The sequence below is a fragment of the Ranitomeya variabilis genome, chromosome 4 (assembly GCF_051348905.1).
Source record: "Ranitomeya variabilis isolate aRanVar5 chromosome 4, aRanVar5.hap1, whole genome shotgun sequence".
Taxonomy (NCBI): domain Eukaryota; kingdom Metazoa; phylum Chordata; class Amphibia; order Anura; family Dendrobatidae; genus Ranitomeya; species Ranitomeya variabilis.
In genome coordinates, this window is record NC_135235.1 from 378,976,721 (window position 1) to 378,999,859 (window position 23,139).

Sequence of the window (23,139 nt, forward strand, 5' to 3'; positions counted from 1 at the left end):
GTGAAAAAATGGAAATTTGGCGAAAATTTTGAAAATTTCACAGTTTTCCAACTTTGAATTTTTATGCCCTTAAATCACAGAGATATGTCACACAAAATATTAATAGGTAACATTTCCCACATGTCTACTTTACATCAGCACAATTTAGGAACCAAAATTTGTTTTTGTTAGGGAGTTATAAGGGTTAAAAGTTGACCAGCAATTTCTCATTTTTACAACACCATTTTTTTTTAGGGACCACATCTCATTTGAAGTCATTTTGAGGGGTCTATATGATAGAAAATACCCAAGTGTGACACCATTCTAAAAACTGCACCCCTCAAGGTGCTCAAAACCACATTCAAGAAATGTATTAACCCTTCAGGTGTTTCACAGGAATTTTTGGAATGTTTAAATAGAAATTAACATTTACATTTTTTTTACACAAAATTTATTTCAGCTCCAATTTGTTTTATTTTACCAAGGGTAACAGGAGAAAATGGACCCCAAAAGTTGTTGTCCAATTTGTCCTGAGTACGCTGATACCCCATATGTGGGGGGGAACCACTGCTTGGGCGCATGGCAGAGCTCGGAAGGGAAGGAGCGCCATTTGGAATGCAGACTTCGATGGATTGGTCTGCAGGCATCACGTTGCATTTGCAGAGCCCCTGATGTACCCAAACAGTAGAAACCCCCAAAAGTGACCCCATATTGGAAACTAGACCTCCCAAGGAACTTATCTAGATGTGTTGTGAGAACTTTGAACCCCCAAGTGTTTCACTACAGTTTACAACGCAGAGCCGTGAAAATAAAAAATATTTTTTTTTCCCACAAAAATGATTTTTAGCCCCCCAAATTTATATTTTCCCAAGGGTAACAAGAGAACTTGGACCCCAAAAGTTGTTGTCCAATTTGTCCCGAGTACGCTGATGCCCCATATGTTGGGGTAAACCCCTGTTTGGGCGCACGGGAAAGCTCGTAAGGGAAGGAGCACTGTTTTACTTTTTCAATGCAGAATTGGCTGGAATTGAGATCGGACGCCATGTCGCATTTGGAGAGCCCCTGATGTGCCTAAACAGTGGAAACTCCCCAATTCTAACTGAAACCCTAATCCAAACACACCCCTAACCCTAATCCCAACGGTAACCCTAACCACACCCCTAACCCTGACACACCCCTAACTCTAATCCCAACCGTAAATGTAATCCAAACCCTAACTTTAGCCCCAACCCTAACCCTAACTTTAGCCCCAACCCTAACCCTAACTTTAGCTCCAACCCTAGCCCCAACCCTAACCCTAGCCCTAACCCTAACCCTAATGGGAAAATATAAATAAATACATTTTTTTAATTTTATTATTTTTCCCTAACTAAGGGGGTGATGAAGGGGGGTTTGATTTACTTTTATAGCGGATTTTTATGATTGGCAGCCGTCACACACTAAAAGACGCTTTTTATAGCAAAAAAGTTTTTGCGTCTCCACATTTTGAGACCTATAATTTTTCCATATTTTGGTCCACAGAGTCATTTGAGGTCTTGCTTTTTGCGGGACGAGTTTGCGTTTTTATTGGTAACATTTTCGGACACGTGACAGTTTTTGATCGCTTTTTATTCCGATTTTTGTGAGGCAGAATGACAAAAAATCAGCTATTCATGAATTTCTTTTGGGGAGGCGTTTATACCGTTCCACATTTGGTAAAATTGATAAAGCAGTTTTATTCTTCGGGTCAGTACGATTACAGCGATACCTCATTTATATCATTTTTTTTATGCTTTGGCGCTTTTATACGATAAAAACTATTTTATAGAATAAATAATTATTTTGGCATCGCTTTTTTCTGAGGACTATAACTTTTTTATTTTTTCTTTGATGACGCTGTATGGCGGCTCGTTTTTTGCGGGACAAGATGACGTTTTCAGCGGTACCATGGTTATTTATATCCGTCTTTTCGATCGCGTGTTATTCCACTTTTTGTTCGGCGGTATGATAATAAAGCGTTTTATAGGTGGGGTCGTTACGGACGCGGCGATACTAAATATGTGTACTTTTATTGTTTTGTTTTTTTTATTTAGATAAAGAAATGTATTTATGGGAATAATATATATATTTTTTTCTTTATTTAGGAATTTTTTTTTATTATTATTTTTTTTACACATGTGTACATTTTTTTTTTTTACTTTTTTATTTTGTCCCGGGGGGGACATCACAGATCGCTGATCTGACAGTTTGCACAGCACTCTGTCAGATCACTGATCTGACTTACAGCACTGCAGGCTTACCAAGTGCCTGCTCTGAGCAGGCACTCGGTAAGCCACCTCCCTCCCTGCAGGACCCGGATGCCGCGGCCATCTTGGATCCGGGCACCTGCAGCGAGGAGGAGGCAAGAGACCCTCGCAGCAACGCGATCACATCGCGTTGCTCCGGGCGTCTCAGGGAAGCCCGCAGGGAGCCCCCTCCCTGCGCGATGCTTCCCTGTACCGCCGGCACACCGCGATCATGTTTGATCGCGGTGTGCCGGGGGTTAATGTGCCGGGGGCGGTCCGTGACCGCTCCTGGCACATAGTGCCGGATGTCAGCTGCGATAGTCAGCTGACACCCGGCCGCGATCGGCCGCGCTCCCCCCGTGAGCGCCGCTGATCGCGCTGGACGTACTATCCCGTCGGTGGTCATACGGGCCCACCCCACCTTGACAGGATAGTACGTCCAATGTCAGAAAGGGGTTAATGTCTGTATTCTCTCTTTTGCTTCCTCCCCTGGCCAGGAGCTGTGGTATGATCAGACCATGTCCCTGTACAAGAAAGAAAGTCAAATCACCGCACTCATCTTGTTGATTTTTGCTAACGTGAATAGTTTATTCAAGATGAAGACGAAACAACAGGGCAATAATATTTTAAAGTTTCGGCCACTCAGTGGCCTTGGTCACAAAATAAGTGCTGTAACAAAAATAGAGAAAAAGAATGTATGAACACACAATATATACAGTGCTCAAATATACAGTATATACAAAGTTCACTACAAGAGCTATATACATAATAAAAATTATAAAGAAAACATGTCAGGTATCTATGAACAATAGGCGAAAACTGGTAGGGGTTATCACAGTTCTGCAATCCTACGTTAGATAATGGGACGTCAAACAAGGCATGGTTAGCCGAGGGTTGAGTATAAATCTGAGAAGAGACTAAAGATGGTATGATACAGGAGGTAAAGACGGATTCACGTACCCTTTGTGGTTGTTTGTATTCCGTCATGTGATATTAAAGTATTCTACTATATTCATAGGTGGAGATGGCCCCGTATTTCCCTGTTCAGAGGTCATAGGAGAACATGAGAAAAGATATATATATTTAATCGTATATATTTAATACCCAGGTACTCTGACTATCGTATAAGTGTATAGACTAAAAAAGTCTATGGGAGTAGTGCAGTAAGTGGTACATAGGGGTTTAGACATATATATAAAAAAGGAGTATTTACCAAAGTTGAGAGAATAAGGCCTTTAGTCCAATATGCGGTTAGTAGGGACAGTGTATATATGGTTCTAGGACATCTGTCAAATATTAGGTTAGCTGTAACAAAAATACACATTGTAGGTATATATGGCCCCTGGGTACTAGATAGAATACCAGGGTTACGTGTAAAGAGTGGTTCTACCTTAGTATTTGTCTATATGTCTCGTTTTGACTGTAGGATCCAGGACAGACGAAGTGAGAGGTTTTGTTTTTAGAAGCAAAAAAGCTCCGAGATGTGTAGATCCACTTATACAGAGTGGAGGTGTCCACTCAGATCTGTAAAAGTACATGGTATATATCACAACCAGTGCATATGTGTGTTGGACTTATCTGTAATGGATCAGTTGCCTCACATCCAGCGTCAAGGGGAGCGCGATCCGAGGGCCTGGAGTCTGCGTTGGTGGTAAGGTGGGAGACGACGACACAGACTGTGTCTTGGCGGTGAAGACGGCAGTGTCAGCAGCTGCATGGTGCCGCTCTAAATGACGCTCTAACCGGTCATGTGACCGGAAGAATGGGGGACGCCGGCGCTTGCGCTGTACATGGTGTGAAGATCCCAGTGTCTGACTAGCGCTTGCGCAATGGGGGCACAGCCGGCGCACGCGCCAAGCAGGGCGAGAGGACCGGTACCAATGCACATACCCGGCGCCTGCGCTGTATATAGTAGAAGAATCGTAATGCTAGGAGCTGGTGCACTATTGTGGAGCCCAATAGGGTTTATTTGCGGGAAAAATACGAATAATGGTAAGCCCTCAAGGACCTGTATGGTATAGCATAGTATGATAATAGCTCACATAGCTTGGTTGAAAGAAAAATGCAAATATCACTGTGTAAATCACGCATGGGACCAGTAGAACAATATCAATGCCATGACATAATAAACAATAGGAAGTAGGAGTCCAAACTAAACATGATTATTCAAACTGAAAAGGAAACCTTGAGTTGAAAAGTAAAAATAGAAAAACAAAAAAATATAAATGAATGAAATGAATGAATGAAATTGATGAAAATAATAAAAAAATAAAAAAAAATACCAAGGGATAAATAAAACTAGAAAAAATGAAACTTGAAAAAATACTAAATCAAACTTGAAAAAATACTAAGGGGTAGAAGTCTTACCATCCTGCGTAAATAGAGTATGAATTCTACAAGTGCGGTGGGTCAATTCGCCTAAGGAAAATAAAAGCCTGGTTAGATTAGCTACTCAAGTTCCTTATTTAGACCTCTAGGGTGAAGTGTGTCAAGCGTATAAATCCAAAAAGTTTCTCTCTGTTTCAACAACTGGATGTGGTTACCCCCCCTCCTTGGGCGATGGACTTTTTCTATCACTTGAAATCTTAATTGAGCGACACTATGTTGTGCTTCCTTGAAGTGTAGGGGAAGTGGCAGCCAGGTCTTATTGCACCTTATGGTGGATTTGTGGCTTGAGATCCTATCCCTAATGGCTTGGGTGGTCTCACCTACATAGAGTAATCCACACGGACACTTGATAATATACACCACAAAATTTGACTCTAATTAATTCTCTAATAGGGAAAGCCTTCCCAGTGCGGGGATGTATTAGCCCTCGGATCGCGCTCCCCTTGACGCTGGATGTGAGGCAACTGATCCATTACAGATAAGTCCAACATACATATGCACCGGTTGTGATATATACCATGTACTTTTACAGATCTGAGTGGACACCTCCACTCTGTATAAGTGGATCTACACATCTCGGAGCTTTTTTGCTCCTAAAAACAAAACCTCTCACTTCGTCTGTCCCGGATCCTACAGTCAAAACGAGACATATAGACAAATACTAAGGTAGAACCACTCTTTACATGTAACCCTGGTATTCTATCTAGTACCCAGGGGCCATATATACCTACAATGTGTATTTTTGTTACAGCCAACCTAACATTTGACAGATGTCCTAGAACCATATATACACTGTCCCTACTAACCGCATATTGGACTAAAGGCCTTATTCTCTCAACTTTGGTAAATACTCCTTTTTTTATATATATGTCTAAACCCCTATGTACCACTTACTGCACTACTCCCATAGACTTTTTTAGTCTATACACTTATACGATAGTCAGAGTACCTGGGTATTAAATATATACGATTAACGTAACGACATATATATCTTTTCTCATGTTCTCCTATGACCTCTGAACAGGGAAATACGGGGCCATCTCCACCTATGAATATAGTAGAATACTTTAATATCACATGACGGAATACAAACAACCACAAAGGGTACGTGAATCCGTCTTTACCTCCTGTATCATACCATCTTTAGTCTCTTCTCAGATTTATACTCAACCCTCGGCTAACCATGCCTTGTTTGACGTCCCATTATCTAACGTAGGATTGCAGAACTGTGATAACCCCTACCAGTTTTCGCCAATTGTTCATAGATACCTGACATGTTTTCTTTATAATTTTTATTATGTATATAGCTCTTGTAGTGAACTTTGTATATACTGTATATTTGAGCACTGTATATATTGTGTGTTCATACATTCTTTTTCTCTATTTTTGTTACAGCACTTATTTTGTGACCAAGGCCACTGAGTGGCCGAAACTTTAAAATATTATTGCCCTGTTGTTTCGTCTTCATCTTGAATAAACTATTCACGTTAGCAAAAATCAACAAGATGAGTGCGGTGATTTGACTTTCTTTCTAGTACTAAGGGGGGTTTTGGCTCCGTTCACCTGCACCATCAAACTCCACCTATAGTCGAGTGCTAGCTCTTCGTCTCTTCCATGTCCCTGTACAGTCAGACGCAGCCATTACACAGTACACAACAGGGACACATTTATAAGATTATCTCAGCACAGGAACATTTTATTTAAACACATCCAATTGTGAAAATTATAATTCCAAGATAATTTTAATTAATATATCTTTATTTTGTAGTGACCAAATAATTGTTAGTTTTTGTGCCTTTGTTTTTTCCCCTTCTTTCACAATCTCAAACTTTTTTTTATTTTTTGTGTGGAGGGAGTTAGCTCCTGAGACCCCTCCGAAAATAAAGACCTTTCCCAGGATCTGAACACAACGTTCTTTTGCTGGAAGAGGTTACAATGCAAATAGGCTGGGTCCTAATGAGTTGAAGAAATAGCAAAATATAAAAATGCAAATAACCAGTTGGTCAGATACAGTTATCGGATAGACAAAGCACTGGTGTTGATAAACTATTAGCTTTCTTCAATTACCAGTTAGTCACGTGTTTTTGTAGCAGATCTGTAGGAAACATTAGACCACCGTCTTTATAATCTCAAGAATATAGACATTGGGGAAAAATCATCAATGCAATTACTGCTGTTTACCAATATTTTTGTAAAAATAACTATTAAGAAAAAGTTTTTGTTGGTTCTTAATATTATTATTATTATTTATTTATATAGCACCCTTGATTCCATGGTGCTGTACATGAGAAGGGGTTACATGCAAATTAGAGAGATCACTTACAGTAAGCAAACTAAAGGTACCGTCACGCTCAGCGACGCTGCAGCGATATAGACAACGAGCGGATCGCTGCAGCGTCGCTGTTTAGATCGCTGTAGAGACGTCAAACACAGCAGCTCCAGAACGATGCAGGAGCGATCCTGTGACGTAACGGTGACTCACTTATCGTTCTCACAGGTCGTTAGCTCCATGTAAAACATTGCTGGCATCGTTGCTTTTGCTGTCAAACACGATACACGCCGACCTGACGACCAAATAAAGTTCTGGACTTCTAGCTCCGACCAGCGATATCACAGCAGGATCCAGATCGCTGCTGCATGTCAAACACAACGAGATCGCTAACCAGGACGCTGCAACGTCACGGATCGTTGTCGTTCTCGTTGTAAAGTTGTTGAGTGTGAAGGTACCATAACAATTACAGACTGATACAGAGGGTAGAGGACCCTGCCCTTGGGAGCTTACATTCTATAGGATGGTGGGGAAGGAGACAATAGGTTGAGGGTTGCAGGAGCTCTGGTGTTGGTGAGGTGGTAGCTCCGTTAGTGGTGAGGAGGCAGCAGGGCCAGTGCAGGCTGTAGGCTTTCCTGAAGAGGTGGGTTTTCAGGTTCTGTCTGAAGGATCCGAATGTGGTTGATAGTCGGACGTGTTGGTGCAAAGTATTTCTGAGGATGTGGGATATTCGGGAGAAGTCTTGGAGGCGGTTGGGTGAGGAGCGAATAAGTGTGGAGGAGAGAAGGAGGCTTGGGAGTTCCCTCATTACGTGAGGGAAGATATCGGGAGATTAGTTCAGAGACATATGGAGGAGACGGGTTATGGATGGCTTTGTAGGTCAGTATTAGTAATTTGAACTGGATACCTCTGGGAATGGGAGCCAGTGAAGCGATTTGCAGAGGGGAGAAGGGAAGGAGTAGTGAGGAAAGAGATGAATTAGTCGGGCAGCAGAATTAAGGATGGACTGGAGAAGTGCAAGGGTGTTAGCAGGAAGGCCACAAAAAAGGATGTTGCAGTAGTCAAGGCGGGAGATGATGAGGGCATGCACAAGCATTTTAGTAGATTGACGGTTGAGGAAAGGATGGATTCTGGAGATATTTTTGAGCTGGAGGCGACAGGAGGCGGAAAGAGCTTGGATGTGCGGTTTGAAGGACAGGGCAGAGTCAAGGGTTACTCTGAGGCAGCGGACTTCCGGTATGGGTGAAAGTGTGATGTTGTTAATTGCAATAGATAGGTCAGGTAAGGAAGATCTATGAGATGGAGAAAAGATGATGAGTTCATATTTGTCCACATGGAGTTTGAGGAAGGGAGATGAGAAGGAGGATATGGCTGGTAGATGCTTCGGGATTCTGGACAGCAGAGAGGTGATGTCTGGGCCAGAGAGGTAGATCTAAGTGTTATCAGCATAAAGGTGGTACTGGAATCCATGGGACTTTGAGTTGTCCTAGGCCAAGTGTATAGATTGAGAAGAGTAGGAGTCCTAGAACAGAGCCTTGGGGGACAGAGAGAGGGTGGGTGAGGAGGTAGTGTGGGAGTGGGAGACGCTGAATGTGCGGTTGGAAAGGTATGAGGAGGTACAGGATAGGGCGAGGTCTTTGATGGCAAAGGAGGTGAGGATCTGTAGTAGGAGGCAGTGGTCAACTGTGTCGAAAGCAGAGGACAGGTCTAGAAGGAGGAGTACAGAGTATTGTCCGTTAGCTTTGGCTGTAAGTAGATCGTTATTAATTTTGGTCAGGGCTGTAAATGGTCACCATAATATTGTGTGATTATAATTAATGACTTATGTATTTACTGTTGACAGGTCTTTAACCCTTTCCTGACCTTGAATGTATCCAGTACGTGCCAACCTTGGACGTACTGGGTACATCATGGCTGACATGGTCGCATGAAGGTGCCTGCTGTTTCTAACAGCAGGGCACCTGGGCTTGTCATTACGGGGGCTTTCAAGCACCACACAACTATAATCTCTGTGATTGGCTGTTCATAGTGTTTCAGGCAATGAAATAGCCTTGAAACACTGATGTCCAGCTGATCAGATTCACATCACTGATTGGCACTCTTGCTCGCTTTTGGCCAGGACAACTTTTTTCCTGTCTATTTTGTCATCACCTTTTTGCACCACCATCCTTGCATGCGTCCTACATCCGTCGAGTGGTGGTCGGTGACACAAATCACTGATCGGCCTCCAATTTTTTTTTTTCTATGTGTGTGAAAAAATAATAAAAAAAAATAATTTAGATTTGGTGATCAGACTAGGTTAGGGACAGTAAAAATATCCCGTAGTAATCTGTCTACTACAGTATTTTTTACTGAATTTAGTCTGGGTTAGTGTCAGATGGCTCGGGGAAAAAAAAGAATCGCATCCGTGCGTGCATCCGTCCTATACCCATCGAGCAGTGATCAGCGACACCTCACTAATCATCCTCCTGTTGGTGGTGGTGGTTGTTTTTTTGTGTGAAAAAAGAATAAAACAAATAATTTAGATTAGTTGATAGAATGACTAGATTATGGACACTAAGGCTTGGGTTCACATTGCGTTAATGTGTGCACGCTAACGGACAGCGTTGCACGGCGAAAATGACGCAATTAACGCCGTACAACGGGTCCGTTAGCGCACCCATTGACAGCAATGTAAAATTTTGCCTGTAGCGCATCACTAGCGCGTGCCTTTTTCGGCTCGCGCTAGCGATGTGCCGTTCTTTTGTAGCGTGCCTCGGACGCTGCTTGCAGCGTCCGCGGCGCGCCCGAGGTCCGTTCCCCGCTCTCGCAGATCGGGGATCTGCGAGAGCGGGGACGTTAGCGCGACCCCTAACGCGGCCCCTACAAAAACATTGCGTTAGCGCAATCCGCAAGCGCTAAACGGATTGCCCTAACGCAATGTGAACCTAGCCTAACCATGTTCTATAGTAATCGGCGACTTCTGCAGTATTTTTTAAACTGTAAATTTTTATTAAAGTTTTACAAATGTTTAACAAATGGACGTAAGTTCAAACCGACATATACATATATAAACATATGGGATTATAGAAATTACATTAGCAGGGAATTCTGAGAAACAATAGAGGGAAAGACTCCCTATAGTAATAGGAAACCTATAAGTAAATTATACAATGGAACATTGACTACCGGCTATGTCAAACCAAACTAGGCACACAGATTCCGATATCATATCCTTACCAAGGTCATCCCACAATAAACAGACAGAAAACAATTGCAAAATGTCCAGAATCAAATAAGGATGAACCACATATAGACCGATAAAAGGACAAGACAATACACATATTAAGGAAGGGAAAGGATACAGGATCCATAAAGGAGACCAAATATTTTAACCCCTTTCTGACCTCGGACGGGATAGTACGTCCGAGGTCAGATCCCCCTCTTTGATGCAGGGCTCTGGCGGTGAGCCCGCATCAAAGCCGGGACATGTCAGCTGTTTTGAACAGCTGACATGTGCCCGCAATAGCGGCGAGTGAAATCGCGATTCACCCGCCGCTATTAACTAGTTAAATGCCGCTGTCAAACGCTGAAAGCGGCATTTAACCGGTGCTTCCGGCCAGGCGGCCGGAAATGAGCGCATCGCTGACCCCCGTCACATGATCGGGGGTCAGCGATGCTTCTGCAGAGTAACCATAGAGGTCCTTGAGACCTCTATGGTTACTGATCCCGGATAGCTATGAGCGCCACCCTGTTGTCGGCGCTCATGTCACACCTGCATTTCTGCTGCATAGCAGCGATCTGATGATCGCTGCTATGTAGCAGAGGCGATCGAGTTGTGCCAGCTTCTAGCCTCCCATGGAGGCATGGGAAAAGTTAAAAAAAAAAAAAAAAAAAGTGAAAAATAAAAAAATAATAAGTTTAAATCACCCCCCTTTTGCCCCATTCAAAATAAATCAATTAAAAAAAAATCAAACCTACTCATATTTGGTATTGCTGCTTTCAGAATCGCCCGATCTATCAATAAAAAAAGCATTAACCTGACCACTAAACAGCGTAGCGAGAAATAAATTTGAAACGCCAGAATTACGTTTTTTTGGTCACCGCGACATTGCATTAAAATGCAATTAAGGGGATCAAAAGAACGTATCTGCACCGAAATGGTATCCTTAAAAATGCCAGCTCGGCACGCAAAAAATAAGCCCTCAACCGACCCCAGATCATGAAAAATTGAGACGCTACGGGTATCGGATGGCGCAATTTTTTTTTTATAGCAAAGTTTGGGAAAAAAAATTTCACCACTTAGATAAACAATAACCTAGTCATGTTAGGTGTCTATGAACTCGTACTGACCTGGAGAATCATAATGGCATGTCAGTTTTAGCATTTAGTGAACTTGGCAAAAAAGCAAACCAAAAAACAAGTGTGGGATTGCACTTTATTTGCAATTTCACCGCACTTGGAATTTTTTTCCCGTTTTCTAGTACACAACATGTTAAAACCAATGATGTTGTTCAAAAGTACAACTTGTTTTGCAAAAAATAAGCCCTCACATGGCCATTTTGACGGAAAAATAAAAAAGTTATGGCTCTGGGAAGGAGGGGAGCGAAAAACGAACACGGAAAAACGGAAAATCCCAAGGTCATGAAGGGGTTAAAGTCTGGTCACCATTTCTCTGAGCCCAGAAGTAATCCCACGGAGCCCAGATGGAGTCAAAACCATCCACTCTGGCTCCCAAGAGAGCCGTCATATATTCCATCCTACGAATGTCATTAATACTGTTTAATAAGTGCTGATATGAAGGAGGTAGAGGTCGGCTTCCCTATAAGGGCGATCAAACACTTCGCCGCTGTAAGGATATGTAATAACAGCTTTGCTGAATTTTTCCTCATCCCCTTAGGGGAAATGTTTAACAGATAAATAGTTGGGTCGACTCAAGCCCCATCTCCACATACAGAACCCTGGAGATTAACAGTCTCACTTCCTCCCAAAAACCTGTGATCACCGGTCAGGACCAAAAAATATGGTATAGAGTCCCCACATCAGAGCCACAATGCCAACACAAGTTTGAGAGTAGGGGGTTCAGCCTGTGGAGGAGATCAGGGGTGTGATACCAGAACATCAGTATTTTATACTGATTCTCCTTATAAAGAGTGCAAGTAGAGGATTTGGATGCTTTTTCCCAAATAATTTGCTAACTTTGAGGTGATAACCCCCGTCCCCAAATAAACTCCCATCTGCACATGGAGGAATATTTTAATTGTTGGCCTTCCCGAGGGAGACCTAGGATCTTATATATTTCTGAAATTAGTTCTTTAGTCCACGGCCCTCTCCTGCAAATCCTCTCAAAGTCAGTTGGCATAGAGACCCTTGGAAGTTTATAAAGCGAGGAAGCAAAGTGCTTGATCTGTAGAAACTGATAGAACTCTTTATTAGTGATAGCAAATTTGGACTTGACATCATCAAATGTAAGAAGCTCCAGCGTGTCCCCATCTACCAAATCTGCAAACCTCTAAGTAGTACCTCAGAGGTCCAGGGGTGAGCCATCGCATGATCCAAACTATTTGGTAACAAGGGCTGAAATATGAATGAGATCATTGGTGAGTTAGGAGAGGCCAACTTAAACCTCTTCACACAAGAAAGCCATATTTCCTTCATGAACCGCATAGGGCCCAACAAAGACTTAGGAATTCTAATGTTCCTAGTTGAGCATAATAACGAATTCGAATGAATTGGTGCTAACCATCATTTTTCTATTTCTGTCCATTTGTTGTATGCCCACGAGGTGATTCTATGTAAATGAGCGGCCCAGTAGTATTTAATAATATCAGGGACTGACAGACCCCCTAGAACTTATGAGAGACAAGGACACGCTTGAAGATCTGATGTCGCTTATCATTCCAAACAAATCTCAACATGGCTGCCTGAAGTGACTTTAAGTTCCCTCAAGTGGACCTTGACCCGAAGAGACTCAAAAAAAAATAAAGTAACTTAGGAAGGAGAGACATTTTAAGTGAGGCAATGTGACCAATTAATAGGGGTGAAATTGGCTTCCACTTATCCATTAGTTTCCTCCGATCACTCAAAAGCGGTGGAATATTAATACTATATAAGTTACCGTAAGAGGATAGGTTAACCCCCAGATATTTGATAGCCTCAGACTTCCATCTGAATTAAAAGTTTAGCTTTAAATGATTCAGTACACCAGGGGGGTGTTTACTGAGAGGGCTTCTGTTTTTGAAGTATTCAATTTATACCCTGATAATTCCCCATACTTTTTTAGATCCTCCATCAGATTGGGTAATGTAATATGGAGGTTGGAAAGGGTTAAAAGGACGTTATCTGCAAATAAGGAGATCTTAAACATTTTATTCCGAACCTCTACTCCTGATATGTTAGGGTTTTGTCTTATCATTGCCGCTAGTGGTTCTATATACAAGACATATAATTGAGGTGAAAGGGGGCAGCCCTGACGGGTGCCATTTAATATATTAAAAGAGGGAGAAGTGATGATGGGAAGCTTAATTGAGGCCGAATGGGAACTGTACAGTGCCCTTATAGCTGTTAGAAAAGGACCCGATATGCCAAAAACCTTCAATGTCTTAAACAGGAAGGACCAATCCAGATGGTCAAAAGCCTTTTCCGCATCAAGGCTCAAAATAAGACACTGTAAGTTACTTCTATTCGCAACCTCAATTAAGTCTATTGCCCATCTAATGTTATCGCCCCCTGACGGGTAGGGACAAATCCCACTTGATCCTTATTAGTTGAGGTAGCCAACTGTTTAACCTATTTGCCAAAATATGAGTGAAGATTTTTAGATCAGAGTTTAGTAAAGCAATTGGACGATAATTTGAACAATCCAAGGGATCCTATCCCGGTTTTGGAATAAGATTTAGATAGGAATGTGATAGCGTACCTGGGTTGGGGCAGACCTCCAAAAAGGAGTTAAACAGCTCAACCATGTGGGCAGAAAGCTCCTCCGCAAAGGTTTGGTAATATAAATGTCAGCCCAACGAGGCCTGGAGATTTACCCAAAGGGAGATCCCTCAAAATGTCCATCACCTCCTCCTGCGTCGCCTGCTGATTAAGAGACAGTAGGGCCTCAGAAGGGAGAACTGGGAGATTTAATTTTAATTGGAAATTTTCCAATGCAGTATTTCTTTCAGCTTTATTTATGGGCAGAGTATCTTGTAAATTATACAATTTACTATAGAAATTAAAAATATTTTCGAGACTTCCGGGGGCGGAGCCAACTAAGATGGCCGCGTTTTAGAAACGCTCCTTGCTAGTGAGAAACCTAATCTGGAGCCATCCTTGATTACAGCCTTCAAGTGCTGGCTGTTCACATCGGATGTGATTCCCCTTGAAAAGAGGATTGCAGAGATAAGCGTATTATTTTGCCCGGGAGTCCCTGCCGTTTACCGTCCTTTCTGGGGGATGAGAACTAACTTGTGGCCTGAAAGTGGACCACGAGGCGCTGAGGCAAAGTGCAGACACCCTGACCGCATTGTCAACGGTGTTGGGGGATACGTAGCCGGAAGACAGGATTGAGACTCTGGTAAGCTCCTGCTCTGGCTGTGGTTGGAGGGTGACGGAAGAAGCCGTGGAGAAGTTGCGGTTCCAGGGAGCGATAAGTGGGAGCTGGAAGACGCGAGGGTGCGGCTCCTGGTAGCCATACTTACCGGACGGATTTGGGCGGCTTTGGAGGAACCCATCGGAGGGATTGACCCGACGGAGGAGCCGGTGGTGGGGAGCTCGGTCTGGTCTGGTGACATCGGGGCATCGCGGCTGCGGTGTGGAGACGTCTTCCCGCCATATTTGCTCTTGGTCTGGAGCTGGATCTCTGGCCCCCCCATTAGACAGCCGATAAATGTGGGAAGGAAGAGGCTGTCAGGGCGGAGGTCAGTAGCGTTGTCTTATTTATTGGGCTGGCTTTTGTAACCCAAGTAACTGAACAATCCTCTGGTTCTGCTGGATCCCTGTTTGTTACTGGCAGTGCGGTCCTCAGACCTCAATGTTATTACAGAGTACATGCCTCAGCGTGGGGTGAAATACTTTTGGAAATTCCCTGGAGAGAAGACAAGGACTTCCTTAGTATTGGGAAGCATGGGCAGAGTTAGTTTTATTTTGTTTTGAACTCTTTTTTTTAATTTTTATTTTTAATTTTTTTCTTTTTCTTCCCAAGTTTATTTGGTTATAATTTTCCCTCCTTTACAATTTCATTTTCCTGGTGACTAAGTGGAGTGGGGTTTGGAGTGGAAGGAAGAGGAAGGAGTTACCCCTCTATACCCTGCAACAAGATAGACTGGTTGGAGAAGGAGGAGGATATTGGTTGTCTGTTCATAATTAACTTTGTTTTTCCCTTCTTTTCATTGACATTGTGGGGAGTCACATTTTAGAGATTTGCAACCAAATAACGCCATCTAGTGGCACCATAAATCTTTATTGCATTGCACAAACTTACTGTGCTGAATGTTATTGTTCTTTTTCTTATTGTCATAATATATATACTTAATAATATCTGCTATATTGATCACAGTTACAAGCTGTTCATATTTGCTGAAATTCTTTAGGAGATATTTTATCATATGCATAATCCTCTCATTTTTACTGTGATTTCTCGCTTTTATTGACTTTGAACCTCAATTTTACAAGCCTAAGTGATAGTGAGACCTGAGAAGGGTGGGTACAAAACTAAAACTTATTTTTGAGGCTCTTGGTGGTGGAGAGGTCTTAGTGCTACCCCATTATGGAAAAATACCTGGAAAAAACACAGGCTCCCTCACAGAAAGAAATCACATCTAGGCGCACCAAACATAAGAATAAAAATAGAGCAGAGGGTGGGTCTTTGGCTGGGGGGTCTCTGGATCGGATGTGGTTGGGAGAAGGGTCACAGGACGCCTCCGATTCACAGTCCCCACCTGAACCTCATACTGCCACGGCTCAAGCAGTATCAAAAATTCTTCTTCCATATTTTGATAAAAAATTTGAAACTTGGAATAAGGCCCTTGAGGCAACAGTGACTGCTGTGTCGGCAAATACATCTCGGATCACGGAAGCTGAACAGCGGATTAGTGATATGGAAGACACGGTAGTAAATACCCAAACTACGATGGAGGCACAAAAGATTCTTATTGGTTCTTTGCTGGATAAGGTTGAAGACCTTGAGAATCGTAGTAGAAGATCCAACCTTAGGTTTATCGGTATTCCTGAGAGTTGTAAGGGGATGGATCTTATTCGGTTCTTAACAGTTGATCTGATGGAGGCCCTTCAGTTGGAGCCTGGTTCTTCTAGACAAATTGAAAGGGCACACCGGGTGGGACCAGAGAGGAGGGAGTCTGGTGCGAGGCCTCGCCCGGTCATTACTAAATATTTCCACTATCAAGATAAGGAGAGAGTTTTGGCAGCAGCCAGAAACCTTAGAGATGTTACTATACAAGGGGCAAAGATTCTGGTGTTCCAGGACTTCTCAGTAGCTGTTTCCCGGCGGAGAAAGGAGTTTGGCCCGGTTTGTCGGTTCCTCATTGATCAAGGGGTCCGTTTTGCATTGGCTTACCCGGCCAGACTCCGAGTAACACTGGGTACAGAGACAAAGTTGTTTGAAGACCCTAAGATTGCTTTAGACCAGCTGAAACGAGATCTTGCTTCCCCAGATACTTGAAGACACATTATAATGTTTAGGGCGAGATTGGGTATGAGATTGATAAATCTTTCCTTAAATAAGCCAAAATGATAAGGAACATGAGTTACATAGTGAGATTGACTATACTTTGGTTAAGATCAATTTTATATGTAAATAAGAAACTGGTTGTTGTATTTTTACATAAGTGTATTGTTGCTAATGATGTCACACACCTATCTACTTTAGAGGGTCGCGGAGCGGCTGGGACTCCGAAACCCTATGTGCTACCATGCATTGGAAATGCTCTGCCTCTATACCATTTTTATACACCATGATGACAACATCGCGCATGCCTGATCGGAAAGAGACAGGTAATCCTTTAAAAATCTTGTCATGGAATGTAGCGGGCCTTAACTCGCCGGTGAAACGGCGTCGTGTATTGCAGCCACTCAAACGAGCTAAACCGGATGTCATATTTTTGCAGGAAACTCATTGGTCACACAAGGATACATTACATTTGAAGGATAATTGGTTGGGTCAGACTTATGCTACTTCATACTCTTCCAAAAAGCGGGGTGTGGCCATAATTTTTGCTAGACACTTGCAGGTGACTCTGGGGGACATGGTGATGGATCCGCAGAGTAGGTTCCTTCTTATGAAAGTGATTATTGAAGATACCCCTTATTCGTTGTTGAACGTTTATGCTCCTAATGTTGATAATACTGCCTTTTTTGCATCCGTTTCTCAGATGATCTTAACTATGGACTTGCCTAATTTGGTGGTGGGGGGTGACCTTAATGCTGTGTTGGATCCGCAATTAGATAGGTCTGTGGTCCTTCCCACTCCCTACTCCGGATCGGGACCTGGCTTGACTAACCTTATGCGTGATACTTCTCTGGTAGACATATGGCGAGTATTGCATCCGATGGAAAGAGACTACACCTGCATATCTAAGGCGCATAAGTCCCTCTCACGTATTGACATGTTTTTGGTAGGTGAGTCTCTTTTGCCGGGGGTGAGGGAAGCAGCTATAGGGGATGCTGGGATTTCGGATCACACTCCTATCACTTTATTTCTCCGCTGTGGTCGTGACCCACGTCAACCGGGCTCATGGAGATTTCCAGCCTACTTGTTCAAAAGCAGAGAGTTTGGGGCATTCCTCAAACAAGAGTGGGGTAATTTTGTAGATGACAACATACAGCACTGGGATGACTCTGTTCTTATGTGGGAGACGGGTAAGGCAGTTATGAGAGGGAGAATTATTGCATATGTGGTGGGGAAAAAGCGTAAAGCGGAACAAGAAATGAGAGACCTTCAGGGATTGGCCATATTGGCCTATAGACGGTATCTGGGAACTAATAATCCAGAGGATTGGTCACAATGGCAAGATGCTTTATCGTTATTAAATGCACATTTGACCAAGATAGCACAGCAGAAAGTAGACTTTAATAGGCAGCATTTCTTTAGATGGGGTAATAAAATAGGAACCTTACTGGCTAGGCTAGCAAATCCAAAAGGTCCCAGACAGAAAATACCACTTTTAGTAGACCCTATCTCAGGGAATCACCTGACTAACAGTAAAGACATATTGCAGGCTGTGCATGCTCATTATGCAGCTATCTACTCCACAAGGGGAGGAGACATCTCTTCCATAACGCATTCTTTAAATTCTTTGCAATTACCTATGTTGACAGATTCTCAGCGTGCAACTTTGGAGATGCCCATCACATTAATGGAGGTCAGTTCAGCTATTAAAACAATGGCAAATTATAAATCACCGGGCCCGGATGGTTTACCTGCAGAATATTATAAATTACTCTCTCCTGATATAGATCCTCTCCTTAAGGATTTATTTAATTATTATCTGTATGGGGGCACATCCCCAACTTCTTTTAATTCTGCATTGACTTCCTTGATTTTAAAGCCAGGAAAGAGCCCAACGCAGATAACATCATACAGACCCATATCTTTGTTAAATTTGGATTACAAATTGCTGGCAAAGATTATGGCCAATAGAATACAGACGTTTCTCGCTGAGATCTTGTCATCTAATCAATATGGTTTCACAAGAGGCAGACACTCGACTATTGCTGTTCGCACCGCAATTGCAGCCACTATAGTTTCAGCTAGAAATGCGAACTCTCCTAACATTTTGTTGAGTCTAGATGCAGAGGCTGCGTTTGATAGTGTAGAGTGGCATTGGATACATGCGGTGCTAGAAAGACAGGGATTTGGTGAGAGATTTGCGGCATTAATCAGATTATTATATAATTCGCCTACATCCAAAATCATAGTTAATCAACAACTAACGGAGAGGGTGGAGTTAACTAGGGGTACCCGCCAAGGTTGCCCGCTTTCCCCCATTCTATTCAACCTTGCCCTTGATCCTCTTATACGTGCTTTAGAGTCCCTACCAATGTTTAGAGGGATACGGGTGGGGAGAATGTGCTTGAAGCTCACGGCATTTGCTGATGACATCTTGCTATACATTGCTAATCCAGAGGAGGCCCTTCCTGAAATTATGGCCCTCATAACTAAATTGGGAACTATGTCTGGATATTCGATTAATTCAGCCAAGTCTAAGGCACTTAGTTTGTGTGCTCCGCGCAAACCACCATGGGCAGGGTTATATACTTTTGAATGGTGTAAAGATGCTTTGCCTTATTTGGGGGTTCTTATAACTAGGAACCCTCATAATCTCCAGAGAAGTAACCTCTTTCCTCTTATACAAAAAATTAAAAGGGAACTAGAAGGATGGAAACACTTAACACTTTCATATTTAGGTCGGGCATATTTGTTAAAAATGGTTGTTTTCCCGCAAATTTTATATTTTATACAATCTCTTCCAATATTGCTTTCCTCTAGTGAATTGCGGCTAATAAATAGTATGTTTCGCACTTTCATTTGGGGAAAGAAGCATCATGCTATTAGCATGGCCATATTGGAACAGCACATATTGAATGGAGGCATTAATTTTCCAAATTTGGAGAAGTACAACTTGGCGGCGCTGCTTCGTTATCTTAAAGACTGGATTCAAGATACTTCTATATACACTAATACTCAATTAGACCAGAATTTGATACCCCATACCAACTTATTATATCTCTTACATACACATAGGGAACTATTACCCTCCTCAGTGATGGATAATCCACTGATAATGGTGATGTGGACGATATGGCATAGGATACGTCATAAATTTTTTCTTAATGCACACTCCTCACTTTTCTTGCCAATATTAGGGAATCGAGACGTGGGGTTGAGACGGGGAGTGGAGAGCTGGAGCGATAGGTTTCGGGCGGTGACAGTGGGTTCTATAATGGATTCTTCGACACGTAGGCCATACCCATGGGCAAACACTCGGAGATACCTTCCTTTGACAATGGGTTGTCTTGCGAATTGTGCAATCTTGGAGGTTTATGCTACAGGGGTAGGAGAGCGGTTATCTGAACTTGATTGGGAAAACCCATTGGACACCATGTTACGAGATAGATCTCCATTATCACACTCTACTTCTAGATTCTATCACATGTTGAGAGGGGAAATGGATTATGCTAGACGAAAAACGGGCCTTCCACGATGGCTTGCTCGTTTTCCAGATTTAACTTTAGAACATATCCTCAAAGCAATGTCTTATGCTTGGAAGGCTTTACCGGCCTCTTCTTATCGGGAAATGTTGCTTAGATTATACCATGGCACATATATATCCCCACACCGTTCGTTCCTCATGGGTTTGTCACAATCGGCCAATTGTCTGAAGTGTGAGGCTCCTGGGGCTGATCTTTATCACCAGTTTTGGGATTGTGCGGTGATTAAGGGGTTTTGGAGTGAGGTAAAAAATTTTTGCTTGGTCCATCTCCTTAATTATATACCTTGTACGCCGGAGTGGGCGATATTGGGAATGTGGCAGGGGGAGGGATCAAGAATCGCAAGAGGGGCTAAACGTCTGATATCTATAGTGTCCATGGTGGGGAAAAAATGTATCTTACAACAATGGATTATGGCGGAACCTCCTACGCTGGGAATGTTCTTAAATAAATTGAAGCATGTGTTTCGTATGGAATGGATAGAGGCGCAACTGGGGGAGGATCACATGGTGTCCCGCTTTTTTGATACTTGGGAGAGTCTTATTGATGTGTTCTCTGAAGAGATAAGAACCCATCTTATAGCTTGCTTTGAAAAGTCCCCATGGTACATTAATAGGATACTAGCAGGGGATCCCCCGATCCGATCTGGAAGACATGTTAGGGTGTGACTGAAGCGGCAATACACTTAATAATTGTTACCAGTAGATTAATATGTTTTAAATAATGAAAAGTTATTATTTGTTTGTTTTATAATCTTTATTTTGTTGTTCAAAAACAAAAGAAACAAAATAAGTTAAAATGAAGGCCATTTCCTTTCTAATTGTGCGATACTGTTTAGTTTATTGATCTCATGGACTCCGATTGTAATCTCATACGTCTTAATTATATGATGTCTTGGAGATGTGAAATTGTGTATTAATATAATGATTAATGTATTGCATAATCTTTGAACATGTATGTTATACCCTTCAATAAAAAACTTCTTAAATAAAAAAAAATATTTTCGAAATTTCAGTTGGATCTTAGTGAAACGTGCCATCAGCTCCTCTCAGGGCCTGAGGATGAGAGTTCAGAGACCTATCCTTCAATGATCTAGCCAAAAGTGTATGGGCTTTATTACCTTTCTCATAGTATTTTTGTTAGAGAAGAAGTTTTTCAACTTTACACATTGAGATATCTTTTAATGTATTTCTAATCCCCACATCCTTATTTAAAACCCTTGTGGAGGGTGTAACCGCTAACCTACGTTCCTCGTTTATTAGTTGAGAGGTTAATTTATCAAATTCGAATTTAGCATATTTTTTTAATCTGGAAACTTCTTTGATACTATACCCCTCATAACAGCCTTGTGAGTTCCCACAGAATTGAAGGGGAAGAAACTGATCCCTTATTCAAATGGAAGACGTCAGTGAGATGGTCCAGTAGGGTCTTCCGAATAGTAGGGTACGTAATTAAAACCTCATTCAGCCACCTGTGACAATCCCTGGAAAATGGCTGAGTGGACTTAAGGTCCAACATCACCGGAGCGTGTTCAGACCAGGTCATTTGGCCCATCTCAGCCTTTGCCATCAGCCTAAGGGTCAGTATATTTGCAAAAAACAAAAATTGATACTGGAATGGGTATGATGCGGGGGAGAGTAATAGGAGAAGGCCCTGTCCCCAGGATGATGGTCAGGGTTTATTATTGATAGTGTCTATCAAATAACTTAGATAAGGCTGTCCGCAAAAGTTTTTAAATCAGGGAAAAAAACTTTCGCAAAAATGTAATCTGACCTAAATTCAGAGAATAAGTTGCTAAAATGATGGATCTACCCCTCAGAGAATCCTCTAAAATTACAAATCTACCTCTAGGATCAATATGTGCTTTGTTCGATTGCAAGGGGCAGCCTGATGATTTTAAGATAGCCACTCCCCCTCTCTTAGTATTGTTAAAAGTGTAGTAAGACAAAGGGAAGGAGTTAAAGGCAAACTTGAAAGTACCCGCCTTGTTTATAATGAGTCTCTCGAAGGAAGGCAATATTAGCCCTCTGAGACTTCAATTCTTGGAGGGTGAGCCTCCTTTTTCTAGGGGAGTTAAGTCCCCTAACGATCAATGCAATGATGCGTGTCATTTTGTAATAGTAAGTTACTCACATAACCATTGCACCCAGGAACTGTCAACTCTCCTTTTGCTTCTAAGGTACAACGATGAGCCATCTCCTCCGTAATATTCTGTGACATCAGTTCTAGAAGCTGCATCCAAATAGATGGATAGGAAAAAATCACTAGGGGAAGGGGAAAGACAAGGACAATGAAGAACAGAAAGCGAAAAAATATTGGAAAAAATAAACAAAAATTATTAGCTTTAAGAAATAAAGCACCATAATTCCCAGTAATGGAAAGCCTGGTTTGTGGCTACACCTGTGGAATAAAACAAACCCACTAGGAAGGAAAAAGAAAAACTGTAGCCACAGAAGATATTTTCAGGGAGGCGTAGCCTAGCACTTAACACGCACAGAGGAAAGCAGAAAAAAAATAGAGAACTATCCCCTGTCACAAGGCAAGGCAGAGGTCCCCCAGGCACATAGCAACAATAACATGCAGGGTTACCCGCCTTCAGAAACGTTCGGCTTCTAAATACTTATGCAGTAATGTAAAGATAAGCTTGCACCAGCTAATACTTTTTACAATACATAAACAACTTTTGTAGGTTAAAGGGAACCCGTCACCTGAATTTGGCGGGACCGGTTTTGGGTCATATGGGCATGGTTTTCGGGTGTTTGATTCACCCTTTCCTTACCCGCTGGCTGCATGCTGGCCGCAATATTGGATTGAAGTTCATTTTCTGTCCTCCGGAGTACACGCCTGCGCAAGGACATATTGCCTTGCGCTAGTGTGTACTACGGAGGACACAGCATGAACTTCAATGCAATATTGCGGCCAGCATGCAGCAGTGGCTAAGGAAAGGGTGAATCAAACACCCGAAAACCCCGCCCATATGACCCAAAACCGGTCCCGCCAAATTTAGGTGACAGGTTCCCTTTAAATCTTATAATTTGAGAAGGAGAA

General features: G+C 42.4%; 1 protein-coding gene and 1 long non-coding RNA gene across 2 annotated transcripts in view; one reads left to right on the forward strand and one right to left on the reverse strand.

The window, feature by feature from the left end:
* The window catches only part of KAT6B (lysine acetyltransferase 6B), a 318,128-nt gene that overhangs the window by 160,987 nt on the left and 134,002 nt on the right, over positions 1–23,139 (forward strand). The window lies entirely within an intron of this gene.
* LOC143764810 (uncharacterized) lies at positions 66–22,780 on the reverse strand. The gene is made up of 3 exons (XR_013213273.1): positions 22,225–22,780; positions 4,611–4,661; positions 66–3,283 (listed from the first exon to the last, which is right to left on the reverse strand). It is a non-coding gene; the product is annotated as an uncharacterized LOC143764810 (long non-coding RNA).